The sequence below is a fragment of the Mercurialis annua genome, linkage group LG1-X, assembly GCF_937616625.2.
Source record: "Mercurialis annua linkage group LG1-X, ddMerAnnu1.2, whole genome shotgun sequence".
Classification (NCBI taxonomy): domain Eukaryota; kingdom Viridiplantae; phylum Streptophyta; class Magnoliopsida; order Malpighiales; family Euphorbiaceae; genus Mercurialis; species Mercurialis annua.
The window spans coordinates 40,199,525-40,217,711 of NC_065570.1; the positions used below are offsets into that span (position 1 = coordinate 40,199,525).

Below are 18,187 nucleotides of genomic sequence, written 5' to 3' on the forward strand. Positions count from 1 at the left end.
ATTTCTAATTAACCGGCGTACTTAACTTTCAGAATTTTTTTTTCCGATAAATTCTTATCTATTAAAATAATAATAATCTTTTCTTTAGACCATTATTATTTTAAAATCATATTTCTTATTAATAATAATGATTCCCATTTTGAATTATTATTATTTCTCGAGCTATATTTAATAATTCTCATGTCGGTGTCCATTTCCCGACCTACTTGGTCCAAATTACGAAACTTTAGGACGCGTAGCATCATTTTCTTATTTTAAAATTATGAGGTAGTTACAAATATTCGTAAAGCCACATATTTTAATACGATGAGCTATATGAATATAAAAATGATTGAATTGTATTTGAAACGTATATGAATTGTATGTTTGAAAAGTAGTATATATATGTTTGAAAAATATACTACGATATATGCTTCAAAATAATTGTTTAGGTTATTTAATAATAACATTATTGAATTAATAAAGAACGTAAATGCTTAAGATACCGGGAAAGGATAAAGCAATATGAAACGAAATCGAATATTGAATGATACACAAGTATCGACAATGTAAGAGTAAGGAACTGTAGTACATTCCGATATGTACTATTAACGATAATCAATACCCTATATGTGCGTGTGTTGTAAATTTATGATTAGATTGTATTATACATATCATGGTCCATAAAAGATCAAGTAAACAAAAGTCAAGAAAAGAATGATTAACATACGTGATAAGAAAAATTGTATTACATTACATTAATAATAAAGATCAGAGATACGAGATTAAACTCGGTAGAACTATCCCGAGACCTATATCTCAGTCATTATCGATAAAAGTCCTTGGGACTCATATGATTAGAAATTCAAACATAAAACATATCGAGAATTAAAAAGAAATAAAGAACGATAAAGAACGACAACGACAATATGAAACAAATCTTTCCATTAGACGACAATAGGAACAATGCGATCATTGATTGGATTCAGAGGACATACGGTACCAGAATTCGAAGACGAAGATGAGGTTGAACTCGGTGAAATCGTCTCGGACTTGTGTGTAAGGAGTTAATTCAGTGAAACTATCTCGTGACTCACACTGACTGTTGCAGACGTAAGAAATTGTACAAGTTTAACTCGGTAGAATTATCCTGGGATTGTACCATATGGTTATGGTTAAAATCGGTTGAATTATCCTAGGACCAAACCATAAGGAATGAGTTAAAGCCACTTCTCAGAAGACCAGCTCGATATGGATGTATTAGGACAATATGATGCAAAGTTTAAAACGTCCGTTGAAAACCAAAGAAACAAAACGAGAAAAGAACGAAATCAATACCATAATAAGAAAACAAAAGATGTCAACTATGATATGACATATATATCGTTTATAAAAGGAATATACTATGAAAAGTATATACAATCATTGAAAAGTATAAAAGATCATTGAAACGTATATAAAACGATGAATGAGTGATGAATATATAAAATATGATTTGAGAAAAGTAATATTTTCTACTTAAAGCTATTTTCAAACGTTTTCACCCTTTATGTATTATTGCTTGTAATTTGGTGAACTCGCTCAGTTTTATACTGACCTCGTTGCTCCTCCCATTTTACAGGAAGAGTAAGCTATTATTTGATGAGTCAAGCTTCTGATGTTTTAATTTTCGGAAGTCATTTGTATGAGGCATGAAAGAAGACTTCCATTCTAACAGTCCGCATCAGTCTAGATGTTTTGACTAAATATTTGTATAAATGTGTTTCAACTCTGATGTTTTTTATAAATGGGGTCACATGTATTTTGTTATACGAAATATGCTTTATGAAGCACAAAAAATTTATTAGTATTTTGGGCTTGTTACGGGTGTCAAAACTACCATTCTCATTCCCTAGCGTCAGTCTCGACTCATAAATTTGGGTCGTGACAAAGTTATTATCAGAGCAATGGTTTAGTGTTCTTAGGCCATTGTTCTTTGTGATTGGAGCATAAGAAAGAGTTAGTCAGTACCTAGGAACTACTACGGATTATAGGGATTTCCAATCATGTCTTTTAAACGGTATCATCGTTTTTATAGATTTTTCAAACGTTTTACAAAAATGTCCTCTCCTATGTGTGCCATTAGGATTGAGTTAGATGTGTGCATGAGCACAATTTATGTTCTGTGTTTACTCGAGTGAGCAATACGCTTTCGTTTATCGAAAGTCTACGAAGAGTGGTATACTCTCGAGCCTCATATTATATAAGAATATCGTTGAGAATCATGATGATGTTTATTGATTGAATTTTATATGATGATGAAATATGTATGTGATAAGTGAAACGTATATTGTGATTGATTGATATGGATAGAACTTGTGCTTATTGATTAAATGATGCCTAGTTATGTTAAGTCTACAGTGAGCGGAATGCTCACAACACTTAAAATACGCGATGTAGCCAAGGAAAATCTAGTAAACACAGATTTTCTTTGGATTTAGCTAACATAGATTGTTTATAGCTATGATAGTGATAAGAGTAGAAAATGTACAACGCGAGCACATGATTTTGCACTGCTAAGTCTACGATGACTGAAATACTCACGAGACTTATAGAACAAACGTAGCCATAGAAGGCCTTAAGGAATTAGATAATTCTTAAGGTTCAGCCTACGCATACGGTGTTTATTTACGATGGTTTCTATGTGCTATATTTTAAGGAATTTCTCAGGATTCCTTTATATATCTGCCATACTATGAACAATTAACTACTCAAACGCGTGATGTGTACAAGTAAATGGACAAGGCTGGAGATGGGGCCAGATATAACGAAGACGAATGGGATCCAGTCCATTCGGCAGATAGAGGCCATGGACGAGGCAAAGTTAAAAGGTATATGAAATAGATCAAGTAGGGTATGTACAGGCACCAGGAGTGCGGCAACAATCCAACATCAATGTAAATCCGTTGGCAGCATAAATAACTAATATGTCAAACTCTAAGCTAATGATTGAACAAGTGCTACAAGGATAATATCAACATGAAAAGAGAAACACATATATAGATTGATATTGGAATACATAGAAGGAGTTCAATGGATAAAGCGATGCACTAGATTTTCCAAACAAAGGGGAACAAAGTGCTCATAAACCTCAAGTAGACGAAATTTGCTGAGAAATTTGCTGCAAGTGCACAGTGTCAAGAACTTGTTGAGAAATTTGCATGTTTAGTAAGCTTCAACTTGTTGAGAAATTTGCTGCAAGTGCACAGTGTCAACTCATAATATAGACTGTGAAGTCCAGATATCGTACCCACAAGGAAAGCAACTAAATACACCCAATTAAGATACTCAATTTGGATAGCCAAAAAGATAATTTGGTTGAAGTGATTTTAATTTAATAAAACTGAATTAAACAAATATAATTTAGAATAAATGTAAGCTTTTAATGAAAATGGGTTTAAACAATAATAAGGAAGATCAGGGATTATTAATTTTCTTTATATCATTAATCTCATGGGATATATGGATTATGTTATCAATTTATGGTCCAGGCTAGTCTAATGCATCTATAACTCTCTCTCAAGCTGCTATAGATAAAAATATACAAATAACCAATTAATAGGCAAATTACTCACTCTCGTGTTATAAAATACCAAATCAAGCGATTAAATGATATTTATTAAGCAAACCTCAAGAACACGTATTCATTAACTCACTCTCGTGTTATTAATTCATACGTTGTTAATTAACTGATCTATTTCAATTAAGCTCTCTCAAGTCATAATTAAAACATAGGGCAGTGAATGAATTGGCCAAAAACATTCAAGCATTATGAGCATTAATTAACACATCATTTTAATAACAATCCAATATCCCAATATGATTAAGTAAACATAAGTCCAATTAATAATCCCCGAAAATGGGTTTAGCTACTCATAATTAAAGGAAATTCAACAATAACATATATGGAATTCATGATTAACAAGAACACAACGGTAATTGATCTCTCAATAATGTTGTACCTTAACTCCGGAATTCCAATATGTTTTGCGTAATAATCCCAAACTATAGAGTAGAAATGATACTAAAATAGACTACCTCTAATGGCTTGTCTATGATCTACAAAGGTGATCTCAAAGATGTTTAAGATCCCAAAAGATTTATTGATCTCTAAAAGAAAGATGATTTTTCTCTACACAAATGCAAGCTATTTATAGAGTTGCTAGGAGTGGAGCTCAAGCCAACAATCTCTATTTTCTTCATGGAATTTGAGTGATGATCAAGTTTTGGATCTCTTCTTTCCATGTAGAGCGGAGTAGGGAGCAAGTTCTTCCATAACCGTCTTGAGTGAATCAGGGTTCACTTATCTCGTTTCCAAAGATAGCTTGATTAAATCTCATCTTGATTCATACTTTGAGCGCAAGCCAAGGAAGATCTCTTTGAGTGTGAACCCAATATATGTTGCTTATGGAAGATGTGTGAATGTATCGGCCAAGAATCCCCACGCGATTCCCAAGAATCGGAGTTGAACTCCGAGATCAGGAGTCAGCCGGCCCTTGGCCGGCTCATAGTCGTGGGCCGGCTGAAGGCCGGCTGAGCTGTTGCTTGTGGCTTATTTTCCGGTTCGATTCGTTTTGACTCGGTTTGACCCGAAACTTGGTTGGCTTTCTTGAACTTAGCTCGAATCCTTCTGGCTCTGACTATTTTTGCATTTTAACTCTGTTTTATTCCTAAAAACTCAAGAAACATTAAATATTTACATTCTACAAATAATTTAACAAATAAGCGAAATTAACTAAATATTACATCATAAAATACTAAAAACTAGTAAATAAATGACCTCTAAATGACGTAAAATATACACTTATCAAACCTCCTCACACTAATACCTTGCTTGTCCTCAAGTAAGAGTATGATTATTTATAAACACAAATCTAACTACCCACGCAATTTTGAACAATTGTCAATAACATTACTCCCGACCGATGAAAATCACGAATGCAATCGTCTAATGTCAACAACTAAAAGAGATGCAAACAAATGAGGAATGCAATTATAATGACTCATTCTGATGACATTGAGAATACTCTTGAATTGGTATCATGTTAACTCAAGACAATCACAGGGTTACAATCATTTGCGGGACATGCGATCAATTATCCAAAACAATGATGGGCAAGTTATGGCATATCATTCATAAGCATCAAGCATAAGCACAATTTCTCACAAGATATCACTCTAACACTCAAGTGTTTCGGGTGTGAAAATGAAGCTCGCTAAATATGCAAATTCGCCATAAGCTTGCTCTTAGTCCCGGACTCCACTATTTAGCTCGGTAAATGACAACTATTATATGGACTTAAAATGGGTTGTAACTTGGCTAAGGGTTGGGGGTAGGAGAATTTGGATAATTTTTGGCTACAACTTGACTTGGAAAACAACATTTTCTATGAACAATTAGCTTGGAATTTTTCGCACAAGTGAACTTTTTCTTTCTTTTATTTGCCTTTCTTTATTTATTTTCTTTTTCTAATTTTGTTGATTTTATTTTTCTTTGTTATTCATTTTTTTTTATCTTGTTTTCTTTTCTTTTCTTTCAAGGCAATTATTTTTTTTTTTCAACACTTGTTCACAGTTTTTATTTCATCGTCAAGCTAGATTCACCTTTCTTTTCTCAACTTAAGTTGACCAAGTCAAATTGGGGTGTTTAAAGAGGTGAAGTGTGAAAGGGTAAATGTTTGAAATGTGGTAAACATCAAAGAAATGGCTAAGGCTCAAAGGGTGTAAACTAAGGGTAGAAAGGGTAGGCTTTTGAAAGTGGTCTAGAAGAATGGGGTAATCCTAATGCCATAATCATTTAGTTATCAAAACTCAGCTGTATAGTCTTGAACAGACACCGAGCAAGTTCTAGGAATTTCGCATGCAATCAACACTCATCAGTAATTAATACGGCTCAAAATGCTCAAAATATGGTGATGTTATGCCACATGCTTGACTCCTATGAAATCATGTCAATTTATGCCCAAGATTGTCAAATCTAACCAATTTTTACGCATATCATACATCTGCATCCGGTAACTTTGATCATGCTCGAGATTTCATAACCAATCATCAGAATTCACCAAAATCTCATCAAAACATGTCATACAAATTGCATTTCATTAGACAAGCATCAATATTTAATTGTTTAAACTAGAAAATGCATTTAAGACATTCATTGACCGGGAGATAACCATTAATGACAAAATTTCAAAACTCCGTCTAAAACACTAAAATGACAAGTAAAAATTTAAAATTAGGAGCCCTCCTCACACTATTTATTAATATAATCTATTCTAATCTATTTAATCAGTTATTTATTATTTTTATTATTTTTCTTCTTTCCCCACCCCCCACGTGAAAAGAATGCATTGTCCTCAATGTAAATAAAAGTGCACCAAAAGAAGAAGAAAAATAAAAATTCTTCCCTTTTGAAGGTTGCAGCAAAATTTTCCACAGAGCTGCTGTCTGTATTCGACTGATGACAATGTCTGCTTTAAGCACATGGTGGTGGCTGGACAACAAATAAAAGCTAAAGAAACTTGTTAAAATAACATAAAAAAAATTGAAACATAAAATGAAAAGTGCTACATAACATAAAATACGAATAAGTCCTAAAGCAAACTAAAACATAATAGAACTAATAAGTAATAAGTCAAGCTGAAACATAAGATAACTTATAAGTATGAAAACAACATAAAACAACAAACTCAAACACTGCCTCCTCTGCGAGATCGAGACCCTCTGCGAAGTTCATCCATCGCTTCTCGGTTGGTTCGCACATCCTGCTCAATCCGACGAACTGCTGCCCGTGTCTCTGCTACGTCAGTCTCAATCCGATCAACAACTGCCCGAGCATCTGCTACGTCCCTCTGAACATTCTGACAGATGCGAGTCAGACGTCTAAGTAAAGTGCGCAATGGAACACGTGCTCTGGCAGGAGGTGGCACTGGTATATCAACTGGAACTGCTGGAGGAACTAGTGGATCGACAACTGGAGGTGGCGGAACTTCGTCTGCCTGAACAGGATGAGCCTGAATATTTCGCCAAACGCCTTGAATTTTTTTGAAAATTGAGGCGTTTGATGGTCTCAAAAGTAATCATGTCACGACGCTCCGTGACCTTGGTTTCGCCAGTCGGAATCCCTACCCGAGCCCTCTGAAGAATTCTGCTAATCAAAATTGGAAAAACCAGCGCTTTTCCCTTGAACCGTGCAGCATCAAAAATATGATCCATAATAATGGTAGCAAGAGGTATCCCCTGAACTCGACCTGGAAAACCAAAAAACATCCTATCCATTCAATATAAATCAGTCACTCGTACCTCGTTCAGCCCACTAGCTTTAGGTGAAACGTTGAAAGCAAAAAGATAAGCTAACAACCGCGGACGAAGCTCGAAATTCTTAGCTAGAAAGCATCTCATTCCCCTCTCTGCTGCCCAATCAATGTGGAACTTATGCTTGGCAATATCCACACTCCATTCCTTGTCACTTATAATTTCCTTCCTAAAGGCATGAAATTCAGGACAACCTTCGCCTTGAACTGGTAGTTCCAACAATTCATTCAACAAATCCATCGAAATGTTGATTTGTCGACCATGCACAAAGCTCTCAAAGACAGCCACCTTTGCTCGCTCCTTGTACTTGATATTAGCGTAAAATTCCCTCACCAAAGTTGGGTAATACTCACCATTGAGGTCAAGTATTTTAGCCCAACCCAAGCTAGCAAAAGCGTCTCTGATCCCAAACTCCGCATCAACCTCGCGATGGACCGTTTTCTCAAGAATCATCGTGTTTGACGCACATGAGTCGAACCGCTCACTGTTTTCTGCTGTCAGAAGTCTGCTAGAGTCATGAGGAACACCCTTTCGTTTCCTCTGTGCCTGTTTTCCTCTTGAAGTCCCAGCTGCAGTCGATTTTTGAGTCATTTTATCCTGAAATACTTACAAAATTTACACAACAAATTCCACCAACACTAACAACAACCAACAAAGTATTCACAAGGTGCCCAATCACTCACATTTGTTTCCATCAAATTGCTTAAACTACATGCCAACATTATTTATTTATATTTGACAAATTCTATTGTATTAAGCCTAGATAATGTGCAAAAAGTGTGTGGGTGAATCCTATTAGAGTACAAGAAGTGATTACAACTTCTATTAACACTAGAATTTTAATTTATTCAATTTCCCTAATTTTCAATTTCTAGGGTTCTTCCTAATTTTTTTTCAATTTGATGCAAATTAAGGATGAAAAACTCAAATTACATGTTGGGTGTTCTATATTGAAGCTAATTACACTATATATAAGCAACAATTTCATCAATTAAAGTTAATTCACAAAAATTTCATTCTAAAATTGAAATAAGGAAAAAGAATGAGTTGAACTTACCTTGAACTTGATGATTAGAAACAATTTAGACTATGGGGAAGAATAGAAAAGCTCCAAATGAATGTAAAAAACAAAGAAAGCAAGTGTTGTTGTGTCATGAAACAAATAAGGAAAGTAGGGTTTTAAAAATACAAGACTTATGGAGAAGAAGAAGAAAACAAATGCCAAAATCTGTTTTAAAAAAAGAGACAGACTCTCAGCCGGTCCTTGGCCGGCTCGCGATCGTGGGCCGGCTGAAGGCCGGCTGACGGTCTGTTAACAAGCTAATTTTTTTTTCGCATTTTTATAATCGGCCGGTGCTCGGCCGGCCTGACTTCGGGGACCGGCTGACCTGCTGGAAAGAATTTTTTGAGAATTTTTTTTTTGTTTTTAATTTTATTTTGATTTATATTGAATATTAAATTTATTACATATAAAATAATAAGAAAAAAAAAACATAAAGTAAAGCAAAAACAACAATACGAAATGACATTACGACTGACACATGAATTTGTGGGCTCTTTATTCATTTTTATTGAAATGACAGAAAACAACAATACGAAACAAGAATAACACATACGGAAAAGAAAAATAAAACACAAAACAAACACATACTACGAACTCATCATAGCCCCACAATTTTGAACCAAAACGTCCCTAGAAAGCATTTTTAGGCCTCATGCAAAATTGTTTCCTAGGGCGTCCAACTTTTCCGGTACGGATAATTCTCAGGCGACCCCTAGCTCGAACCATCTCTCCAAAAAGATTCTCCGCCTCATAGGGTTCCATCGCCTCATCATTCCCTACATAGAATGCTCGCTCTTTCTCCACCTCATCCTCAAAAAGTTTACGCATAGCACGCCGAGTTGCCTCCTTAGCCCCCTCATTATCCGAAATTTCAATGGGGTTGAAAAAGCAACCCGAGGGAAAGAAAAAATCCCCCGGAGTAGAAAAGTCAGTGGAAGGAGAAGAAGTATATGGAGGAGAGCTCATTTCTAACAGAGAATGTTCTTTCTCCTTAGGTTTAGGAGTTTCAACTTCGAATGACTCCACCGGACCTTCTTCACCCTCATCCTCTTCCGGATCTTCCTCGGATTCGCTATCCGAATCTTCCTCGGATTCATCATCCGTATCCTTCTCGGATTCATCATCCATCTCATCATTGGGTGGTACTGGTTGAAATAATTGATCCTCGTAGTCTGCAGGTTCATAGACACCCTCTGGAATCCAAGGCTCGAGTTCCTCGGGCCACTGATATGCCTCAAGTGGCTCGAACTCGGGGATAAGAATCATACGATGGAGATTCGTACTCATATGATGGAGCTTCGTACTCATCCTCGGTGTCCGAATGAGTAGCGGATGAGTAACCAGAATAATAACCCATGATGCCGAAAGAAGTTATGAGAATTGAGTTTGTAGAATGAGAAGAAAGTTATGAGAATTGTGTTTGAGATGAAGAATTGGTGGAAATAGTGGTTCTATTTATAGGGTTTCGAAAGGTAGCTAACTAAGGTAAAACACTCTATTTAGAAAGCTAACAAAACTAGAAAAGATAGTTGCCACACAAAAGCTAATTAAATGTTAATATAGGAAACTTACATATGTACAATTTTTCCTAAAGAAATAAATCCATGCACAAGTAAACATTTTCATAATTAGGAAGTTAGCTTATATACCACTTATTTTTAAAGAAATAAACTCATGCAAAAGTTAACTTTTCTACTAGGAAATAAAAATATACACCATATTTTCTAATATGAATACAATCAAATAAGATAGCTAATGTGAATATGAATAAAAAGTGAAATAAATTTAAATGAAAGAATATTTTTTTGTTTAATGAAAAATCAAAGACAATATTTTATTTTATTTTATTTTAGTGTGATAAAATCACCATCTTATTTATTTACAAGAATACATGTTAAAGAAAATATTGACATTTGAAAATAAGAAGCTAAATTAAATATGGAAAAATAGATTAATTTTTTATTTATTTATTTTTAGACAAGGCTTAAAGAAAATAAGCTTAAAAATACATAAATAAATAAGAGCACAGCACCCCCACACAGACAGATGAAAATATCAAAACAATTCATGTCTGTTAAAATATGAGGATGCGATTGAGCTATTTGGAATTTCTCCCAAATCGTGCTTGTTTAAGGTCACTAGCCTTGACCATATGTTACCTGGATCAAGCTGGGGTGGTGAGAGTGAAACACTCTCGTCCTTCATCAGTTAACGGTCCTAAGTATGGCTTGCATCTCTGTCCATTAACCTTGAAAGACTCACCATTGCTATTATCCAGCTCAATTGCTCCGTATCAGCTACATGTCGTACCTTGAATGGTCCACTCCACCTTGATTTAAGATTCCCAGGGAACAGACGTAAGCGAGAATTATACAGTAGCACATAACTGCCTGCTGTAAACTGCTTAGGCACAATGTGAGCATCGTGCCACTTCTTAGTCTTTTCCTTGTAGAGCTTTGCATTCTCATAAGCTGTTAAGCGGAACTCATCAAGTTCATTCAACTGTAATAACCGCTTCTCCTTAGATGCCTTGGGATCAAAATTCAGCTCCTTGATTGCCCAATACGCTCGATGTTCTAGCTCCAAGGGCAAGTGACACGCTTTTCCAAATACCAATTTATAAGGAGACATACCAATTGGTGTTTTGAAAGCTGTTCGATATGCCCAAAGTGCATCGTCTAGCTTCAGAGACCAATCTTTGTGCGTGTTATTGACTGTTTTCTCCAGAATCTGTTTCAGCTCTCTGTTGGATACTTCAACTTGTCCGCTTGTCTGTGGATGATAAGGAGTTGCCACTCTATGATAGACATTGTATTTCTTCATTAAAGCATCAAACTGTCTATTACAGAAGTGCGAACCCCCATCACTGATAATAGCACGTGGTACTCCAAATGTGTTGATCAGCTTTTTCAGGAAATTCAGGACCACTTTTCCATCATTGGTAGGTAAAGCTGCTGCTTACACCCATTTCGACACGTAGTCGACACAAACCAAGATATACTGGTTCCCAAAAGACATAGGGAATGGTCCCATGAAATCGATGCCCCAAACATCGAAAATTTCAACCTCCTGAATGGAAGTGAGCGGCATCTCATTCCTCCTCGAAATATTTCCTGTTCGCTGACATCTCCCACAATGCTCCACAAATGTTCTAGCATCGCGAAATATTGTAGGCCAGAAAAATCCACTTTCCAAGACACGAGCTGCAGTCCAAGCTGACCCATAATGGCCTGCATAATCCGAAGCGTGGCATTGCCTCATGATGGGGAACATTTCCTCTTCTGCAACACACCTCCGAATCATTCCATCTCCATAAACTTTGAACAGATAGGGATCATCCCAGAGATATCGTCTAATATCAGACATAAATTTCTTTCGCTGGTGGTAGTTCAGGTCTGATGGCATGATGGAAGCGGAGAGGTAGTTTGTAAAATTTGCATACCACGGCCTCGCTTTATCTCTTATGAACATGAGTGTTTCATCAGGGAAACTCTCATTGATGAAATCTCCATCTATTACGGGCTCTGGTACCTCTAATCTTGATAGGTGGTCTGCGACCACATTCTCGGTACCCTTCTTATCCTTGATCTCGATATCAAACTCTTGAAGGAGTAAAATCCATCGAATCAATCTAGGCTTAGCATCCTGCTTAGCAAAAAGATATCGAAGTGCAGCATGGTCAGTGTAGATGATAATTTTAGAGCCAAGAAGATATGACCTAAATTTATCCACTGCAAACACTACAGCCAACATCTCTTTTTCTGTGGTAGTGTATTTCAGCTGAGCTCCGGAAAGAGTACGGCTAGCATAGTAGATGACATGAAGCTTCTTATCTTTCCTTTGCCCCAAAACACTACCCAAAGCCTGATCACTTGCATCGCACATGATTTCAAATGGAAGATTCCAATCTGGACAAGATATGACTGGGGCAGTAACGAGTGCCTCTTTCAACTTGAGAAACGAAGCTAAACAGGCATCAGTGAACACAAAAGGCACATCCTTGACAAGTAAGTTTGTCAAAGGGCGTGCTATAGATGAAAAATCTTTAATGAAGCGGCGATAAAACCCTGCATGCCCTAAAAAGGCACGAACTCCCTTCACTGTAAGTGGAGGTGGCAGTCTCTCGATCACCTCAGTCTTTGCTCGGTCCACTTCTATACCCTCCTTGGATATCTTATGTCCCAAAACAATGCCCTCTTCCACCATGAAGTGGCATTTCTCCCAGTTTAATACCAGATTAGTTTCCTCGCACCTTTGCAAGACTCTATCCAGATTTTGAAGACATCTTTCAAAGGAATCTCCAAACACCGAGAAGTCATCCATGAATACTTCCATAATATCTTCGATCATGTCATTGAAGATGGAAGTCATGCATCTCTGAAATGTAGCAGGAGCATTACACAGACCAAAGGGCATAGGGCGATATGCGAAAGTGCCGTATGGACAGGTGAATGTAGTTTTCTCTTGGTCCTCTGGATAAATCAGAATTTGATTATATCCCGAGTATCCATCAAGAAAACAATAGAATGCATGACCCGCCACCCTTTCCAACATCTGATCAATGAACGGAAGTGGAAAATGATCCTTCCTCGTTTCTGTATTCAGCTTCCTGTAATCAATGCATACTCTCCAGCCAGTAACTGTGCGAGTTGAGATTTGCTCTCCCTTGTCGTTTTCCACGACTGTCATACCTCCTTTCTTAGGTACGCACTGAATCGGGCTTACCCATGCACTGTCGGAAATGGGATAAATAATGCCCGCATCAAGTAGTTTCACAATTTCCTTATGAACTACTTCCTTCATATTTGGATACAGCCTTCTCTGCCTCTGTGCAGAGGTTTTGGATTCATCCTCGAGATGAATCTGATGCATTACCATAGAAGGACTGATCCCTCTGATATCTGAGATCTGCCACCCAACAGCCAAAATTCGTCCCTTGACTGTGTTGATGACCTTCTGCTCTTGCTCCTTGGTGAGCTTATTGCTGATAATGATAGGTAAAGTACTGTCAGCTCCCAAGAAAGCGTACCGAAGATGTGCTGGTAAAGTCTTGAGTTCCAGCTTCGGTGGCTTTTCTGAAGAAGGAGGAGTGATGTGTTTGTTCTTGACCAATGGCTCAAGAATTGGTTCCTCCTCGCACTCTTCCTCTTCTTGACTGGAAACCAACTGTGCATTCGCACAAGTGCGAATATGTGCTCGTACGGGACTTTCCAGTTCTGTCTTCTGGTCTGCCACAAGGCATTCACAAGTAAACTCCATACTACATATGTCATCCTGATCCCAATCAGAGTTCAATATGAAGTTGTTTTCTTCTATCTGCTCTTGCACTAGCTCGTCCACCATGTCAATCTGCATCCATTTCTCCTCGATATTGGGGTGGCGTGTAATCTTCTTCATGTCAAACTCAACACTCTCCTCCCCAATTCTCAAAGTCAGTTTACCATTATGCACATCAATAAGAGCTCTGCCAGTGTTCATGAACGGTCGCCCCAAGATCATCGGGCAGTCTCTGTCGGCTGCATAATCAAGGACAACAAAATCTACAGGAAATATAAATTTGTTAACCTTAACCAAAACATCCTCCACAATCCCATGTGGCTTCTTCAAAGAGTGATCTGCCAATTGTAACATCATTGGGGTAGGTTGTACCTGCTGATCACCAAATATGCTCCGAAACAGAGACAGGGGCATCAAATTTATACTAGCACCTAAATCACACAGACAATTAATGGACTGCATGTTACCAATAGTACAGGGAATAGTAAAACTCCCTGGATCCTGAAGTTTCGTTGAAAGATTGCTCAAGATGATTGAGCTGCAGTTCTTTGTCATGGGTACTGTACCTTCTACCTCCCAACTCCGTTTGTTGGTGATGATCTCTTTTAGAAACTTGGCATAATGTGGCATTTCGCGTAAAGCGTCAGCCAAACTGATGTTGATTTGCAGTTTCTTGAAAGTGTCTAAAAATTGGTGGAACTTCCAAGTATCTTGCGGTTTCTTCAATCGCTGAGGGAATGGTATTTTTGGTACGTACGGAGGTAGTGGAGTAGGTTTAGTGACTACCTTTTCAGGTTCCTTTTCCTTACTCTGCTCCTTTTCTACCTCTGTGCTAGTACTTGCTGCGTATAGATCATCCAATGCCTTTCCATTCCTCAGTTCGATTGCTTTCAAATGTTCTCGGGGGTTTTCCTCAGTAGTGGATGGTAAACCCCCTTGATTTCTGTTTTGGAGTGCTTTCGCCATCTGCTGTATTTGCAATTCTTGATTGTGAGTAGTAGCAGCATGATTCTTGAGTGCTTGCTGAGTCTCTGCGTCCTTCTTCAGCATCAACTCTATCATTTTGTCCATTTTACTGTGTAGAGACTCTCCCTGTTCTTTCTGCTGAAAACCAGGTGGATGCCGTGGCCTACTATTCTGATGGTGGAAGTTTCCTTGATTTTGGAAGTTTCCCTGATTCTGCTGTGATCTTTGTGCTCCTTGAAAACTAGGACCTGCCTGATTGTGGGTCTGATTTCCATTATCCTTCCATAAGAAATTTGGGTGATTTCTGCACCCTGGATTGTAAGTAGCAGCATATGGATTATTTCCTGGTCTCTGTCCTCCCACATAATTGATTTGCTCGTTGATTTGCTGCGACATCACATAGCACTCGTTCGCCGTATGGCTAGGATCTCCACAAACCTCACAGTTACTCTGAATTGCAGCAACATTATGAGTGTTGGGTGTTGTAACTTGTTTTGTGAGAAAATCCTGTAATAGTGATTTGACCGTCTCCACTACTGGGTCAGTAGCAACTGCCATCACTCCTCTCTGAGCAGGTGCTTTCGCCCTCTCAGTTGGCCAAGAACAGCTGTTCATTGCCAACTCATCTAACAGCTCAAATGCTGCGTCAGTGGTCTTCCTCATCAATGACCCTCATGCGGCTGTATCAATGATACTCCTGGTCTGATCATTTGACCCATTATAGAAATTTTGGATCAAATTCTCTCTCGTGATATGATGATGAGGAACTTTTCTCTGCAATTCCTTGTACCACTCCCATGCGTCACTCACTGATTCTCCATCCAATTGCTGATAAAGCATGATATCTCTAGTCAGCTTTGCGGTCTTCGCCATGGGAAAGTACTTGTTCAGGAATGCCTTGGCCAAATCTGACCATCTGTTAATGCCAACTCTAGGCAGAGCGTGAATCCAAATTTTCGCTTTATCCCTCAGAGAAAATGGGAATAAGCGCAGCCAAACTTCATCTTCTGTCATGTTACTAAGCTTGAATGTACTGCACACCTCCAGGAAATTCGAGATGTGCGCATTTGGATCTTCATTTGGTAGCCCATAGAACTGACAGCGGGCTTCTAACAACTGAATGATACTGGTTTTAATCTCGTAATGGTTTGCCCGCACAGGATGTGCAAAGTAACCATGCGTAGTATTTCCTACATTCGGCTGGAAGAATTCCATCAATGTTGGTTGTCTCTGCCTGTTATTATTATGTCCTTGCAGATCCTGCGAATTCTGTGGATTCTGTGGATTCTGCGGATTTTGCAGATTCTGCGGATTCTGCAGATTCTGCGGATTCTGCAGATTCTGCGGATTCTGCAGATTTTGTGGATTCTGCTGAATTACTCTGTTATCCCCTTCATTATTCAATCCAAGCGTATTACCTTCTTCGTCTGCCATATTTAGATTCTTTTGAGCTGATTTTCTGATGCTTCGCTCAAAAGATGTGAGATCTGGTTGAAATGTTTCTAAAGGTAGACCTTTGCGACGTGTATTATGCATACACTACAAGAAGAGTACCTGTATCAACAAAAACAACAAAGCCCACGCGTAAAATAAGAAAATAAACGACTAAAACAAGCCGAGCTATCCTAACTTAGATGTTAAAGATATACTTTCCCCGGCAACGGCGCCAAAAACTTGTTGAGAAATTTGCTGCAAGTGCACAGTGTCAACTCGTAATATAGACTGTGAAGTCCAGATATCGTACCCACAAGGAAAGCAACTAAATACACCCAATTAAGATACTCAATTTGGATAGCCAAAAAGATAATTTGGTTGAAGTGATTTTAATTTAATAAAACTGAATTAAACAAATATAATTTAGAATAAATGTAAGCTTTTAATGAAAATGGGTTTAAACAATAATAAGGAAGATCAGGGATTATTAATTTTCTTTATATCATTAATCTCATGGGATATATGGATTATGTTATCAATTTATGGTCCAGGCTAGTCTAATGCATCTATAACTCTCTCTCAAGCCGCTAGAGATAAAAATATACAAATAACCAATTAATAGGCAAATTACTCACTCTCGTGTTATAAAATACCAAATCAAGCGATTAAATGATATTTATTAAGCAAACCTCAAGAACACGTATTCATTAACTCACTCTCGTGTTATTAATTCATACGTTGTTAATTAACTGATCTATTTCAATTAAGCTCTCTCAAGTCATAATTAAAACATAGGGCAGTGAATGAATTGGCCAAAAACATTCAAGCATTATGAGCATTAATTAACACATCATTTTAATAACAATCCAATATCCCAATATGATTAAGTAAACATAAGTCCAATTAATAATCCCCGAAAATGGGTTTAGCTACTCATAATTAAAGGAAATTCAACAATAACATATATGGAATTCATGATTAACAAGAACACAACGGTAATTGATCTCTCAATAATGTTGTACCTTAACTCCGGAATTCCAATATGTTTTGCGTAATAATCCCAAACTATAGAGTAGAAATGATACTAAAATAGACTACCTCTAATGGCTTGTCTATGATCTAAGATGAAAACTACAAAGGTGATCTCAAAGATGTTTAAGATCCCAAAAGATTTATTGATCTCTAAAAGAAAGATGATTTTTCTCTACACAAATGCAAGCTATTTATAGAGTTGCTAGGAGTGGAGCTCAAGCCAACAATCTCTATTTTCTTCATGGAATTTGAGTGATGATCAAGTTTTGGATCTCTTCTTTCCATGTAGAGCGGAGTAGGGAGCAAGTTCTTCCATAACCTTCTTGAGTGAATCAGGGTTCACTTATCTCGTTTCCAAAGATAGCTTGATTAAATCTCATCTTGATTCATACTTTGAGCGCAAGCCAAGGAAGATCTCTTTGAGTGTGAACCCAATATATGTTGCTTATGGAAGATGTGTGAATGTATCGGCCAAGAAACCCCACGCGATTCCCAAGAATCGGAGTTGAACTCCGTGATCAGGAGTCAGCCGGCCCTTGGCCGGCTCATAGTCGTGGGCCGGCTGAAGGCCGGCTGAGCTGCTGCTTGTGGCTTATTTTCCGGTTCGATTCGTTTTGACTCGGTTTGACCCGAAACTTGGTTGGCTTTCTTGAACTTAGCTCGAATCCTTCTGGCTCTGACTATTTTTGCATTTTAACTCTGTTTTATTCCTAAAAACTCAAGAAACATTAAATATTTACATTCTACAAATAATTTAACAAATAAGCGAAATTAACTAAATAAGCGTATATTTTACATCATAAAATACTAAAAACTAGTAAATAAATGACCTCTAAATGACGTAAAATATACACTTATCAGTAGACGAAAGAAGGACGGTAAGATTGATTGAGATATGAATGAAAAGTCCAGCCAAAGATTGTCTTTGACAAGTAATTGGACCAATAATGGGTCAAATAACATAGATAAGTTGGTGACCCAATTTAATGAATTATTTCCACCGTTCTCTTTGATTAAGGATAATCGAGAAAAGCCAAAATTGTTAACTCGAGGAGATAAATCAATTCAAGAATAGAATATCGA

General features: G+C 37.4%; 1 non-coding gene across 1 annotated transcript; it reads left to right on the top strand.

Annotated features, from left to right (window-relative positions):
• Nucleotides 1–15,389: 15,389 nt before the first annotated feature.
• Nucleotides 15,390–15,496, top strand: LOC126666371 (small nucleolar RNA R71). Its single transcript, XR_007637874.1, has one exon. It is a non-coding gene; the product is annotated as a small nucleolar RNA R71 (small nucleolar RNA).
• Nucleotides 15,497–18,187: the final 2,691 nt, after the last annotated feature.